The sequence below is a fragment of the Pongo abelii genome, chromosome 10 (genome assembly GCF_028885655.2).
Source record: "Pongo abelii isolate AG06213 chromosome 10, NHGRI_mPonAbe1-v2.0_pri, whole genome shotgun sequence".
Taxonomy (NCBI): domain Eukaryota; kingdom Metazoa; phylum Chordata; class Mammalia; order Primates; family Hominidae; genus Pongo; species Pongo abelii.
Genome location: NC_071995.2, coordinates 44,781,704 through 44,796,562, shown reverse-complemented (window position 1 = coordinate 44,796,562; position 14,859 = coordinate 44,781,704). Strand labels below are relative to the sequence as shown.

At 36.5% G+C, this 14,859-nt stretch overlaps 1 protein-coding gene across 9 annotated transcripts in view; it reads right to left on the bottom strand.

The window, feature by feature from the left end:
• The window catches only part of PCED1B (PC-esterase domain containing 1B), a 160,257-nt gene that overhangs the window by 136,369 nt on the left and 9,029 nt on the right, over nt 1-14,859 (bottom strand). The window lies entirely within an intron of this gene.

Sequence of the window (14,859 nt, the reverse complement as noted above, 5' to 3'; positions counted from 1 at the left end):
TAATGAGCACAGGGTGATTGGTGCTGCACAGATGACAAAATGGCATCCTCCTTGCCCTGTTCTCTTCCAAGATAAGACATTTTTAAAAGGCCATAAAGCCTTGAAAGTCTACCCACACAGATATTGCGTGACCTATAAATATGCATCTGCTCAAAATATGGCAAAATGCATCACTATTAATAACTCCAAAGAGTCATGGAGATTCAGACAGTCCAATTCCTCTGCCAAAAGTTCAGAATGTTTGCTTAGTGCTTTAATTTTTTTTTTAAACTCTGTTCTTGGTTTGCTTCAGTACATTTTTCTATTTAGATACTCCACCGAATATGTGTCAAACTTTATCTGTGCCCTTACTTGGACAAAAGAGAGCATACAAGACAGGAATGGAAGGCCTTTAACATTATTGGGGTTTTAAAAATTTTGCTTGCTTCACAAATATTTTTCATTTCTCTCTACCATAGCAACCATTACCTTCACCATATATGCACAAATGGCTAAAGGAAAAGTGAGGAAACTCTTCTAAGTTACTTATACTGATAATTATATTGTATTATTACCTATTTCTTGAACAATAACTGTTTCCAGGCACGGTGCTCCTATACCTCATGGCTAAGCCTCAATGTTAAGTTAATAATCAATCCTACAAAGTAGGTGTTATTACCATTTCATACACCAAGACTCAGCAATTAAGTAACTGGCCCATTGGACACACAAGCGACTCTCAGGACGGTAACTCAAACCCAAGGAAGGCTCTTTAGCTTGTGCCATATGAAACCATCAGTAGTCAATCATTCCTGACCAAAAATGGCAGTTTTATGGTTCAACCTAATAGCAAAATGTGTTGCCCTGGAAGGAAATCTAGACTCTCTTCCTGATGTCACAAAGACTCTTTGCAGACTGACACCATGTTGCAGGGAAAACTGTATAACATAGTACTTGGGTAGAGGGGTAGGGGAATGGGAATGTAGTTTATTATCTTTGCAGCAATTATTGATATTATTACAAGTAAAGACATGATGTGAAACTGCAAAAAAGTAGCAAAGCCTGTCAATATGTCTACATTTTTGGATATCTGAAATATATTTACATTTTTAATACACTTACTTTTTTTGGATACATTCTATCTGAAAGTTTCCACATGTAATCATGCTCACCAGACTTTTCTAAGGGTTGAAATGACTTCTAGTATTTAAAAGCTAATGATGTTAAGATATAATTTTGGTAGGCCATGTGTTTTAATGAACAGGTAGTTGATGAGTCTATAACATGGATGTATTAAAAGGATAATTTGGTAAAAGCAATTTAGTTTCTTGGGAACTACTTGGGAGTCAATAGATAGAAGCTATTGTTTAGGACAAACAATTTCTCTGAGTTCTCTCTTAGAAATAATGCATAAAAAATTCAAATCTTCCCCCCTGCTTTTTTTTTGAGATGGAGTTTTGCTCTTGTTGCCCAGGCTGGAGTGCAATGGCACCATCTCGGCTGACTGCAACCTCCGCCTCCTGGGTTCAAATGATTCTCCTGCCTCAGCCTCCCGAGTAGCTGGGAGTACAGGCATGCACCACCATGCCCAGCTAATTTTGTATTTTTAGTAGAGATGGGGTTTCTCCATGTTAATCAGGCTGGCCTCGAGCTCCCAACCTCAACTGATCTGCCCGTCTCAGCCTCCCAAAGTGCTGGGATTACAGGTGTGAGCCACCGTGCCCAGACCAAATCTTCCTTTTAATTCAGTTTTTTCCCTGTGATCCATATTACAGTTTTCCCCATATAATCTCCATATAGTCAGAACGGGAAAGGGGGCTAATGATGATAATTGCATGTAATATAGAATGGCTACTGAACAGTGGATTGTTAAGTGCATAAAAATTGGGGAGACTTTGTGTTACAAATTTTGGGGCAAGAGATAAACAATAGGAAAAGGCTCAGTCATTGAGTCTTAGAATGAGATTTCAGGCACTGAAGGAATCTCATTTTACTGAAAAAGAAACTAACGAACAAGAAAGCCCAGTAAGTGACAGCTTCACTCACTGGTGGTATCACAGTGACTAGCATTTAGTTCTCTTGACTCCTGGACCAGTGCTCTTGCCCAGTCCCCAGCCCCACCTCAAACCATAGGTTGGTTCCAAGTAAATATGTCTTCTCCTTGAAACCATCTGGTATAGATAATAATAATAAAAGATGTGCCTAACAAGTAATTATATTACAATACCAAGTATCCTAGGTGATATATTTAAGATGGAATGGAATAAACTAGATTCTTCATATTTGAAACAAGATGATCAAATAACTTTTTTTTTTCCTTTTTTTGAGATGGTTCTCACTCTGTCACCCAGGCTGGAGTGCAGTGGCATGATCTCGGCTCACTGCAACCTCCACCTCCCAGGTTCAAGTGATTCTCCTGCCTCGACTTCTTGAGTAGCTGGCACTATAAGGTACGCATCACCACGCCCGGCTAATTTTTTTTTATTTTTAATAGACACAGGGTTTCACCATACTGGCCAGGCTGGTCTCGAACTCCTGACCTCAGGTGATCTGCCCACCTCGGCCTCCCAAAGTGCTGGGATGACAGGCATGAGCCACCATGCCTGGCCAATCAAATAACTTTTAAAGTCAACTCTTAAAGGCTAAGTGAAGAAGACATAGACTTATTACCACAATCCAGTCTGATTGGTCTTTCTTAAGGCCAGAAACTATGAAAATATTTCTTTTCTATTCTCCTTTTTCTAGACTTTATATTTACCTCCTGTATGGAAGACATCAGATTTGAGATACTTAAGAGTACACTTGATTTGAGTTTCTGACTCAATATTTTGAATGGAAATCTGAACCAACACAAAGTTAATGATAGCTTTACTGCATTACCTGTAAACCAAACAAAATAAGTGAAAGGGAGAAGAAGTGCTTTAAATGCAAGAATTCCTAGTATCTTTTTTAGTATAAAGATAGGCACATATAAGAAAAAAGAAGACAAGAATATTCATTGATGGATGGATAGATGATTCAGTTGGTTTCTACATTAGCAATGACTCATGCTGTAAAATTGGAATGTTTAGAAAATAAATCCTACAATTGTACCAGAAAAGACAAGAACATAATATGATAGAGATCCAAGCATGCCAAAGACATCATTTTCTTTTCTTTCTGTATATAACTTTTGAGTGTTCTGAATACTACCCTTGCCTTTAATGATATAGAGAAAGGAAATAAAACGGTAATCACAGTCTGTCAGAAACTGTGTTCCTTTCTGAATGAAAATAAATTCTTCTAAAACAGTATTTATGAATAGTTCTAGATTCAATAATTTCTATTAATATTTCCACATTGGCCTTAAATAGAATCTGTGAGAATGGTCCTTTTTCCAAGTAGGTAAACATTGCTCAGTGTAGCCGCTTGGAGCCACTGAGTTTATACACCTGTACCTGCATTGATGCAAATGTGCTCTCTGCCTTCTGTGTCTTCATTGGAAAGTCAGCTTTATGACTGGCATGGAATGGATTGGAGCCTGAGAAACTGTGGGCTGATGCTGGAGGTGCCCAGATGGAATGGGAGGCAGGGCTGAACTAGAAAGTCCTTTTCAATTGCTGATAGTGGCTTCTTTAATCGACACTTTATGAATATGACTGGGCCACCTCTAAGTCTTTTTTTCCTGGACTAAGGAAAAGCTAATAGTAATTTCCTGTCTTCCTCATGCTCTTCAGTTTTAGGAGAGCTCACAGAAGTGCAAGGACACATGGAAGGGCAGAGGGAGTGGCAAAAGGGAAAAGGAAGGTTTTTGAGGAGGTGTTACCTGAATATTAGGCCCAGAATTTCTCAAAATATTCATTCTGAGAGAGGGAGAAGGAATATCCATTAAAATTATACGTAGAACATGTATCCATTCAAATGAATGCTGTCATTGCTAGTGTGAGAGCAGTGAGTATAAAACCACAGTGGAGACAATCCCCGCTTTCAAGGCATTTACAATGGACAGAAGAGCTTATGTAGTATGCGGTGTGTGGAGTGTGGGAGGAAGGAAAAGCTTTATGTGTGATGGTAAGTAGCCCTCAAAAAGGGGATAGTAAGTGATCTGCTACTGAGGTAATAGCCGGTGTTCCGGTGCTCCTCCTGAAATAGATTACAACTGATGCCCAAAATGGTATCGTGAATTGTTATCCCTTACTGTCTCATGTGGCCTTCTCACTGCTGTGCTCTTCTAAAATGTTACTAGAAAAGTCAGCAAACTCAGTATTTGACAGTGTGAACGTTTTTCAGATCCCAGTCTTTCTTGATGGGAGCCAGAAGGGCCAAACTGAAGCACCTGGTTCCCAGGGGAGAAGGGGACGAGGAAGTCCATTGGTTAGAGATGATTGGTGGCTGGGAATCGAATCTCACTCAAATTAACTCAAATTAAAAATAAGAATTAACGTAAAGATTAAGCCAACAATTTTGCAGACATCCACCAGCAGGAAACAAAGTCCAGCTAGACTTCATAGCGACTAAAGCTGGGAAAGAGAGAGTCAGAAACTAAAGTTGATTGGTCTCTAGTCTCCGACTCTTTCTTTCTCTCTTTTGTTTTTTGACTCTCTCTTTTGACTCTCTTTGCTTTTAAAAAAATATGGCCAGGCGCAGTGGCTCACGCCTGTAATCCCAGCACTTTGGGAGGCAGAGGCAGGCGGACCACGAGGTCAGGAGATCAAGACCATCCTGGCTTACACGATGAAACCCTATCTCTACTAAAAATAGAAAAAAAATAGCCAGGCGTGGTGGCGGGCGCCTGTAGTCCTAGCTACTCGGAGAGACTGAGGCAGGAGAATGGGGTGAACCCGGAAAGCGGAGCTTGCAGTGAGCCCAGATCTTGCCACTGCACTCCAGCCCGGGCGACAGACTCCATCTCAAAACATAAATAAATGAATTAAATAAATAAATAAATAAATAAATAATATTGTTATTAATTCCCTGTGAGTGTTGCATACTCTTTGCTTTTTAAAAGCATGTCTACTTTCCTTTGTTCATAGACTTTGGCTTCGTCTATTTATAGTCTTGCTCTTAAGTAGCTTTAGTTGTCCTTGACTTTGGCTTACATTGGCACCAACCTCAGCCCTCGCTGGATGGGAGCTCTCAGCTGCAGTCCACGGTCACTGACTATAGTTTCTGTAACCCGGCTCAGAATCGTAAGAGAGAGTCTGATTGTTGTGGTCCACGAGTCTACCCCTGGTCTCACTGGAGTGGGGCAAGGCAGACATGGGAGTGGGGACAGGGCCACTTAGGCCTGTCCTTTCCAGCAGTGACTGTGAATAGCGGGAATTCTCTGAGATGGGAGCTGGGGAGGCAGCATAAATGCCCCAAAGCATGTCAACTACTACCCAAAAGCAAATGCCTTCTTTTCACAGACTGGCATGGGGCAAGCCTTACTTGGAAATGGTAAGACCTTATGTGCCATGGCATAAAACCAATAATAGTCCTTGGAGCATGGATAACAATTTGGAGCATGGGTAACAATTTGGTTTCTGGTTCTTCTACAAATTGCACAGAAAATAAACTGCTGCTGTAATGGTGGCACAGCCATCACAGGGAATCTTTGGGTGAACTGAGGAGACAGTGCTAGGGACTAAGGTACTTCTCATTCATTCATCCGATTAACTGTAGCAAGCACCTACTCTGTGCCTTGTGCTAGAAGAGCGGAAGAGTTGTATAGCCTCCAAAAGTGTACTGTGCCAATTGCTCTTTGCAGTTTGTGTTTGTTGGCTCTTCACTGAACCACAGTTTGGATTTCACCACTGAGAAGTTCCCAAAATACTCTTGGAATCCATTGTACATAAAAATTTCTAAAAGCAGAGTATTAACAAATTTAGATACACAAACAATGATAATTTCTGGCTCTGAAAACTAAGTTCAGTCCAGTGCCTGCAAACAAAAACTAAGCAGAAGGACTAAAATAAATAAAATGTTATCAGCCCTGCCTTCCCTTCTTCCCTTAGGCGTGGCTTTAATGTGGGCTTCCAGTCATGAGGAAACTCCCTGTGTTTGCTCTAGGCAGATGTTTATGTGTGTTTTGATTCTTTAAAATCTAGGGATAAAGAGCTGTAAGAAAAAGGAAGAGGGTGCTCATTTAAGAAGTTGTAATTAAATGTGTGTTTTGAGGGTTGTATTTTCTACAGGTACATTTATCTTTATAGACATAGGAGTTATTTTAGGTATTTCTGGTTGATACAGATAGAGGATCAAATTAGGCCTCAGGAGACTTCAGTTCAAGTCCTGACTCTGCCAATATAAATGTAAATGTGGGTAAATCCCTTGCTATCCATGATCCTCTTCTTCTTTGCTTTTTTGCCTAATTTATCAAGTTATTAAGGGAATCAACTGCAGGGCTAAATGTTAGGGCTTTTTGAAAATTGCAAAATATCATTTAGTAAATGTTTGAATTCGACTGGGTATATTTAGTACTTAATTTAAAAAATCAATATTGCTGCCTGATCTTGCTACTAAAGCAATCTTATACAGTCTTACATATCTACTTTTGGTAATTATTTAATCAAATTCCATCTCAAATATATGTTAAACCAGCAGAGTTAACTTACATAGTGGCACTATTCCAAGTTTGTTTTCTAATATATGTAATAGAAGCTAATTAAAGCACTCATTAAAAATGCAAACACATCTCCAAAGCAGATAATTATTAAACAAAGCAAGTAATATCTGTAATATCCTTTTAACGAAGTCTACTTTTAAATATTGGTTTCTCTTAAAGCAATGGATAGATTTTGCAAGTGAATCCAATCCACAGACTTGCTAAGCCCAGATTATGTTTATGAAAGGTATTGTGTTAGGTGCTGTAAAGTGACAAGATACAAGAAAACTGCCTCTGCCCTCAATGAGCTTAAGGGGACAGGATACAGGGGAAGCTAAATATAGGTGAATTAATTTATGTGAACAGCTGTACACATTACATTACTAGTATATCTATCTATATATAATATATAATATATAACATGTATTATATATAAAGAAGATAAATAATCCTTTAGTCCTAAGATAAAGGCACATCAGTTTCAAAGATGAACAATTATTGAAATCAAAGTTTATCTAATTAGCTCAAATAACATTTATATTATCAGAGCATGTTAATATGCTATATTACATATTAGATAATCTAATATGTAATATAAGATACAGATAATCTCTAAATAGCAATGACACTAAAATATTCCTAAAAAATCTAAAAGTATGATTAACTATGGGATATGATACTGTACAGAAATGGGTTTTCCATGGGGCTGGAACACTGAAGCACAGGCGTAGTGCTCAGGAATGCTTAGACACTGACTCTCTTCGCTCTTCTCCCCGAGATGAGGATGTGGTCTTCTGATATAAAACTTGGTTCAGAAACAAGGAGACTTCAATTATTGTAAGCATTTTCTTAAACTGAGTCATTAAATGTAGACAGTGTTTATATAAATGCTTCTCTGGCTAGGAATGTAAACACTAAATATAAAGTACCTGAGACAGAGTAAAAAAACCAAGCTTCTCAGATCTGTCTGACCCACAAATGAGCCAAAAATTGGAGTTACCAGAAAAGGAATTTATAATACTTATGATTAATATGAAAAATAAATAGTGAAATGATGAATAAAAAGGAGAATTTCACTAGAAGGTTGGAATCTGTGAAAAAATCCCATGTATATTTTAGAACTCTAAACATTGAAAAAATATTTGAAATTAGGAATTCAAATGGATAAGTTTACAGTGGATGACACACAGCATAATTAGTGAATAATGGGCTGGATCAATGAGCTGGAAACCAGATAAATAGAAAGTATCTACTCCTGAAGCAGGAAGAGAAAAAAGAATGGAAACAATGGCAAGAACAAGATACATATGAAACTTTTCACATATATATGATTGGAGTTCCAAAAAGGAGAGAGAGAATAGAGGAGAAGCAATATTCAAAGAGATAATGGATAAGAATGTCTATGTATTGATGTAAGAACAAGGAGCAAGATAAACAAAGAAAACTGTAGCTAACCACATCATAGTCAAACTGTTGAAAACCAAAGATAAAGAGAAAAATCATAAAAGCAGCCAGAAGAAAAAAAAGAAATTAGCTTCAAAGAAGCAACAATAAGATTCACAGTTGATTTATCAACATAAATTATAGATGCGAGAAGACAATATTGTCAACTTTAAGAGCTTAAAGAAAATAATTGCCAGCCTAGAATTATATCTTGCAATCATATCCTTCAAATATGAAAGTAGAATAAAGATGTTTTCAGGAAAACTAAAGGATGTTCTTCAGGCAGAAGGAAAATAATCTCAGCCTAGGCAACAAAGCAAGACCTTGTCTCTACAAAAAAAAAAAATATATATATATATAGTGGGCACAGTGGCACACACCAGTAGTCCCAGCTACTCAGGAAGCTGAGGAGGGAGGATTGCTTGAGCCCAGGAGGTTGAGGCCGCAGTGAGCCATGATCACACCACTCCATTCCAGCTTGTGTGACAAAGCGTGAGACACCTGCCTCAAAAAAAGAAAAAAAAAAAAGAGAGAGAGAGAGAGAAACAGAGAGAGAGAAAGAAAAGAGAATCCCAGACAGAAAAATATGGAAATGAAGGAAGGAATAAAAAACATTGGTGAAGGTAAACATGGATATTTGTAAGTCACTATTGATTATAAAAGACAGCAATTATAACGTCCTTTGTAGTATAAAATATATATAGAACTAAGATGTGTGGCAAAAAGAACAAAATCAGGAGGGATAAATCATTTAAAAGGTCTAAGGGTCTAATAGTATCAGAGGAGTGGCAAAAATAATTTGTATAATTCTGTAATAAATCAAGGATATATATTGCTGTCTCTAGGATAGTTACTATTAGAATTAAAGAAGTAAAACTTGCAAGTTTTTAAAATGAAATCATTGAATAATTAAAAAAAATAGAGGAAAGAGAGGGCGAAAAAAGAACATAAAATGACAACAAAAGGAATATAAAAGAAAAGAGCTTAATAGAAAATGAAAAATAAGATGGTAGCTATAAGCCCAATGATGTCAGTGATTACATTGAATGTAAATAAGCTAAATTTGAAGTAAAATACTGTCAGATTAGATAAAAAACAAGCCCAAATCTTCAAATCTAATAAAAAGAAATGTTTAATGTGAAAGGAAAGCCAAATATATCATGCAAACACAAACCTGCCCCTGCTCCTAAAGCTGTCTAGCTATACTAATATCAGACAATGTGAACTTTAAGGCAAGAAACATTATTAGAGATAAGGTGAGACAGTTCATAATTATAAATAAATAAGTCCAATAGGAAATGAGTACAATCCCAAATCTCTGTGCACCTAATAATATAGCTTCAAAATAAGCTAAACAAAAATGGACAGAACAATGAGAAAAAAATGTACAAATCAGCACTCACAGTGGGAGGCATTAGTGCATCTCTTTCAAACACGTAGCAGAAAAAGTGAAAAATAAAAAAATCAGTAAGGATATAGAAGATATAAACAGCACGTTAACATATGTAATCTAATGCCATGTATGCAAAATGGTACCTAATGACCACTTCATATTCACTTCAAGTATACAGAGAACATAAGAACATTTATCAGAATCAATATATCATAACAAGAAAAAAGTCTCAACAATTTCAAAATATTGACATCTTTCAGAATGTCTTCTCTGACCACAATGGAAGTTAAGCTAAAGATCAATAACAACAATAGGAAAAACCCAAGTGCTCAAAATTAAGCAATATACTCTAAATAATCCATGGGATAAAGAAAAAAAACAGAAATTAGTTTTTAAACTTAAATAATAAAAATTACATTTGAAAAATCATGTGAAAAAACTAAAATGGTGCTTAGAAGGAAATATATAGTCTTATATTCCATATTAGAAAGGAAAAAGCCTGAAAATCAATGATCTAAGTGTTAATTTCAAGAAAGTAGAGAGAGAGCAGGAATCAAACTTACAAAAAGAAATGATAAAGATAAAAGCAAAAACCAAGGAAATAAAAATCAAACATATAAGAAAGACAATAAAGCCAAAGTCAGTTGTTTAAAAACATCAAAATCTAAAGAAGACTGATCAAAAAAAAAAAAAAAATGGAGAAAACAAATTTGCAACAACAGCAATGGAAAAGGAGATATCACTATAGATCATACAAGCATCAAAAGGACAATAAAAGGAAACTTAAAACAACTTTATGCTGATAAATTTGACAATTCGGATGAAATAGACAAACTCTTTGAAAATACAATTTACCAAGACTGACAGGAGAAGGGATGAAAATATCAATAATTTAGGATGTATTTTTTAAAAATTAAGCCCATTATTTTAAAAAAGAAAAGCCTGGGCTCAGATAGTTTATCAGTGAATTCCTCCAAATACTTAAGGAAAAATTAACAGCTGTCTTGTATAATTCTTCCAGAACACAGAAACAGAAGGTGAGCTTTCCAGACTTAAAAAAAATTGTAATAGCATAAACTTGATTTTTAAACCCTGACAAGGATTGTGAGAAAAAAAATTGCAAGCCCATCTTTCTCATAAACATTACTTAAAAATTCTTAACAAAATATTAGGAAGCCAAATCCATTGATACAGTAAATGGAGTGCAAGTTTAGTCCAAGTGTGCAAGTGTGGCTTACCATTCAAAAATCATAAACATAATTCACCACATTAACATAAAAAGGAGTAAAATCATACGATCACCTCAAAGGCAGAAAAAGCATTTGATAAATTCAACGTCCATTTGTGATGAAAACATGTAATCAATTAAGAACAGAACTTTCTTAATCTCATAAAGAATATCTACAAAATATCCATAGCAAACATCATTCTCAATGGTAGTATATTGAAAACTTCCCCATAAGATTGGAACTGGGTCAATAATGACCACTGTCATCATTTCAGTCTAACATTGTAGAAGGAGGTCTAGACAATGCAAAAGGTCAGAGAAAGAAATAAATGTCATGGAGATTGGAAAGCAAGAAATAAAATTGTCATTTCCAGACAATAAGAACAGGCACATTCAAAATTTCTAGAGAATCTAAGGACAAATTCTTAGAATTAATAAGAGAATATAGGAAGGGAACTGGATATACAGTCAACATATAAAAACTAGTTGCATTTGTATATATTGGCAATAAACAAATAGAAAATAAAACATATTTACAATAGCATCAAAAAATTCAAACACCTAGAAATAAATCTAATTAAAGATGTGCAAGATCTCTAACTGAAAACTAAAATATTATTGAGAAAAATTAAAGGAGAGCTAAATAAGTGGAAGTATATGCATCATTATAATTGGAAGACTCAATATTGTAAAGATGTTAGTTCTCTCCAAATACATACATTCATCCATGCAATTTTGGTCAAAATCTAAGCTACAGGTTCTTCTTTTTCTAGAAATTGACAAGTTTTCCTAAAATTCATACAAAATGTAAAAGCTGGGAATCACCAAGGTATTCTTGAAGAATAAATATAGAGGACTTATACTATGAGATATCAGAAACTATTATTATAAAGTTATGACAATCAAAACTGTGTGGTACTGGTGCAAGAACAGATAACTGTCCAATGAAACACAACAGGGAATCCAGAAGTAGATCTGCACATATATGATGGCATGATTTATGATAAAGGTGATCCTGCAATGCAGTAGGGAAAAGGATAATCTTTTAGATAAACTGTGCTGTGTCAATTCAACATTCAAGTGGAAAAAAAGGTATTCTAATGTTTATTTCACGTTACACACAAGAGTCAATACAAGATGGATTGCAGAAATAATTGAAAGATGAAACAATAAAACTTCTAGAGTAGAACATCTTCATGACCTTGGAGTCAGCAATGCTTTGTTAAATAGAAAATAAGCAAATGAAAAAGCATTAATCATAAAAGGAAAAAATGTGATAAACTTGGCTACATTAAAACTAAAAACTTCTGTTCCCCCAAATTGAGTGAAAAGGCAAGCCACAAGGTGAGAGAAAAATATTAACATATATTAATTTATATCCAATGCAAACACACATATATATGATTAAAAAACACAAATGTAGAATGCATAAAGAACACCTACAAGTCAATAAGAAAAAGTTGAACAACTCAACAGCATAATGGGCAAAAGTCTCATAAAAGAGGATGTGTAAATAAACATAAAGAAAATTGTTTATTAATTCTCAGGGAAATGCAAATTAAAACCATAATAAAATAACACTTGCTATCCACGAAAATGGCTAAGATGAAAAAGATGGAAAATAATAAGTGTTGACAAGGACGTGAAGGACTAAGAATTATCATATACCACTTGTGGGATAATAAATTGGTACAACCACTTTGGAGAAGTGGGAGTTACTACTAGAGTTGAACATATGCATAACCTGTAACCCATCAAACAGATTTCAAGGCATACACCTACTAGAAATGTATGCACATGTTCACCAAAAGAACTAGAATGGGGCGGAATTTGGGGGGAACAGAACGTTCATTGCAACAGTACTTGTTAGTAGACAAAAATTGGAACAACCATTTGTTGGATTGTTGGAACGAATGGTTGTTTCAATTTGTGGAACAATGTTCCAAATATTCCAATGTTGTTCCAACAAAACGGCCCATGAACAACAAAATAGTTAAACCAATTGTGATATAGCCACAGAATTTGGGCTCTATCAGTAGCAGTGAGAATGATTTACAACTACATACAAAAGTATGGATGAATCTCTCCAACATAAAGATGAGCAGTAGAAACCAGACACAAAAAAGTATATATTCCATTTATACAAAGTATAAAAACAGGTGAGCTAATCTATGTTGTTAGATGTCAGCAGAGTGGTTAACATTGGGAAATTAGTGACTAGAAGGGAACAGAGGGAATTTTTGGAGAGCTGGTAATGTCCTGTTTCTTGATTTGGGTGATGGTTACAAGGGTGTGGTTGCCTTTACTCTGGTACTCCGGTTCTATGCATGGCACATGATTCTTGCCTCATGATTGTCTTTGCTGGAATTTTGTATTCCATCAGAAGGATTGGACAGAACTTAACTTCTGCTTATGTAATTGTTTAGTTCATATTTGATATACACATTTATATTGATTTTATTGAGGCTCTGCAAAATGCCTGCATCTCATGACATTCTTCTGGGCACTGGCTTTTTTCTCCACGTGGCTCCTCAGCTGTCTGATAATGTCTTTCTGTTCTTTGTCCATTTGCCTCTCTTGTGTGTGATCACCATTCTACCATATTTATGATGTATTGTCTTTGCATTCTCTGTTATTGGGCTGATAACGGAATAGGGAGAGATCATCTTTAATAGAAAGGGCAATTTTCTGATTTGAGCAGAATAATGAGGCCATTGTATTTCCTGTATATTAAGACTTCAGGCCCACTGCTGTGGTTCACGCCTGTAATCCCAGCACTTTGGGAAGCCGAGGTTGGTGGATCACTTGAGGTCAGGGGTTTGAGACCAGCCTGGCCAACATGGTGAAACCCTGTCTCTGCTGAAAATACAAAAATCAGCTGGGCATGGTGTGTGTGCCTGTAATCCCAGCTACTTGGGAGGTTGAGGCAGGAGAATCACTTGAACCTGGGAGGCAGAGATTGCAGTGAGCCAAGATCATGCCACTGCACTCCAGCCTGGGCGACACACCAAGACTCTGTCTCAAAAAAAGAGAGAGTTCACTGATTAACTGCTTCGTGCCTTCTGCCTGGGGATGACAGTGTCTTATCCAGCCCATCTAAATATTTGGTCTTATTGGCAAACATATCTCTCTTGTGACAATGGATTTGTCATGCACAATAGCTTGATACCACTAAACATTCAAGTCATCAAATGAATTACTCTTCTTTATTATTTCACATTCACCAAACATATTTGTGATTATAAACTTGGCTTCCCAAAGCTCTCTTGCAGCCAGAAAATAAATGCCAGATAGGTAGGTATGTTTTTTGGTATATATATATATATTTTTTTTTTTTTTTGAGATGGAGTCTTGCTCTGTCACCCAGGCTGGAGTTCAGTGGTGTGATCTCAGCTCATTGCAAGCCCCGTCACCCGGGTTCATGCTCTTCTTCTGCCTCAGCCTCCCAAGTAGCTAGGACTACAGGCGCCCGCAACTACGCCCTGTTAATTTTTTGTTTTCATATTTTTAGTAGAGATGGGTTTCACCATGTTAGCCAGGATGGTCTCGATCTCCTGACCTCATGATCCGCCTGCCTTGGCCTCCCAAAGTGCTGGGATTACAGGCGTGAGCCACCACACCTGGCCTTTTGGTTTATATTTTAAGTCCCTCTCCATGTGTAAAATTAGCCCTGGGACACCAAAAATATCGAGTTTCTGGACCTGTCAAGCTGGGCTAAGTCAATGTTATAAAGATGGCCCTGTCTGAAGACCCTATTGCCTATCTTGCATCCAGGTACCCCTACAAACAAACATATTAATGTTCATTGGGGCAATGCATATTCTCTTTCTAAAAATACAGCCAAGGAGCCAAGGTTCTCAGAGCCTTCCCAGGAAAGGAAATTGAGACAAAAGGAATTTAGAAATCCAGTAGTTCTAATAAATATTGAGTGAATGGAAAATTTTACTTTGAGATAAATATGAACAATCGTCATGTTAAGCATGTTTTCTATCATTTGGCTGTTTCCATGAAGTAGGAAACGTCTGTGAGCAGACTCATCCTTCAGCAACTTGTTCAGATTTGCACCTGACCTCTTCTATACAACAGCTGCCAAGGAAATCTACATTGATTTCCTACCATGTATTTTTATCACAATGCAAGAGGCAAGTAGCAGCATGTCAAAACTGCTCTCTGGAGAAAGTGATTATTATTATTATTTATTTATTTTGCTTTCCCTGTAGTTCAAAACCCCTTTGGGTACTCTCCAGTGTG